Consider the following 1,606-nt stretch of genomic DNA (forward strand, 5'->3'; position numbering starts at 1 on the left):
CATAATTCTTTCATGTACAGAAATAAAGTTTTAATAATCACATATTGAATGTCTAAATGTTAATTAATTTGTTGAAAGTTGAAAGTAATTAAACCTTCCTGTTGCTTACGACGTGAACCTTGAAAGCTTTGATAAATTAAAATGTAGAATGAGAAAGGGAGAGGTTCTGTTATCATTTTAGGATAAATCCCAAACTTGCCATATATATTGATTTGTGTATTGATTTGTGTATTCTTGTAATGTCACAGTGCCATTTCAATTAATTTGAGACAGGGGCAAAAATTTATAGCTATGTGGAATGTCTGTTTACCAACCTGGGCTTGAGATGACAGTTAAGATACATTATCCATTGGCGCGTAAGATACGTTATCCACCTGCATAAAGACTGTAAGACACGTCAGCCAGCGTACAATGTCATTAGTCATCAGACGTAGAACTTTCGTGCTAATAGGAAAGCAGTAACAGGGCATAAATCTCGTATTCCTTTTGGAATGTAAAAGTCCTGTTATCGTTCTAATGCTGAGTCTGTATCTTACCTCGGGCTTGATTCTGTTTACTGCCGAGAATGTTCTTTCCACGCTAGCTGATGAATGGGGTAAGCACAACAGCGACATCATCAGAGCTGATAACTGGGGGAACATAGACGCATGGCCGCTGCTCGACTAACCACGGTCGGTATCACACTGTGTGTCCATGTGGTACCGACGGTTGTTAGCCGAGCAGCGGTCATCCACCAAATAGTTTTATCCTGTGACTTCGGTTTTACATATCGTATCGAAAAGAATGACCATGAGAGTAGTTGTTTTTTATTTTTTGTGGCCATTTTTATATCAGCTGGTCTGCCTCATGTATCGTTATATACAAATCGTTTATAAATGTTAATCTACATTCAGATCCGATGATGGCACCTTTAGTGTGTTGAAGCCGGTTATCCAGTAAACAGTATTTAAGCGATCTTGGCTTTTGAATTATTTCTATTTCATTACGATGAAATGAACACCCTTACCTGCTTACAGGCGTTGACATACGTCAACGGGGACAGATGAAAATGTGTGCCCCGACCGGGACTCGAACCCGGGACTTCCTGCTTACATGGCAGACGCTCTGTCCATCTGAGCCACCGAGGACACAGAGGACAGCAGGGATTTATCTCTGGCACACCTCCCGCGAAACCCACATTCTCAACGTATTGTCCCGCACTACATTCGTAGTGCCCCCGCCCGTTATACTCATTACTCGCGGCGCGTTGCCGATTCCCTTAAGAGTTCGAGCACTGTTTGTGCATTCGCACAGAAGAAGAAGATGGTCAAGCCGGTGGCTCAGATGGACAGAGTGTCTGCCATGTAAGCAGGAGATCCCGGGTTCGAGTCGCGGTCGGGGCACACATTTTCATCTGTCCCCGTTGACGTATGTCAACGCCTGTAAGCAGCTAAGGGTGTTCATTTCATTGTAATTTCTTTCGAACGAGCACCTTGGTCACCGATGGTATCTGTTCTTTCGGACATTAGTAGATATTTCTATTTCAGTTTGTGACAACGAAGAGCTGTCAGTGAGAGCACTTACTTATTATATCCTTTCATTGTTGGTTGGTGTTAGGTTAGAAGCA

The 1,606-nt window shown here is 42.7% G+C and overlaps 1 non-coding gene across 1 annotated transcript; it reads right to left on the minus strand.

Moving 5' to 3' along the window:
* Positions 1-1,053: 1,053 nt before the first annotated feature.
* Positions 1,054-1,127, minus strand: Trnat-ugu (transfer RNA threonine (anticodon UGU)). Its single transcript has one exon. It is a non-coding gene; the product is annotated as a tRNA-Thr (tRNA).
* Positions 1,128-1,606: the final 479 nt, after the last annotated feature.

Source organism: Schistocerca cancellata, chromosome 3 (genome assembly GCF_023864275.1).
Source record: "Schistocerca cancellata isolate TAMUIC-IGC-003103 chromosome 3, iqSchCanc2.1, whole genome shotgun sequence".
NCBI lineage: Eukaryota > Metazoa > Arthropoda > Insecta > Orthoptera > Acrididae > Schistocerca > Schistocerca cancellata.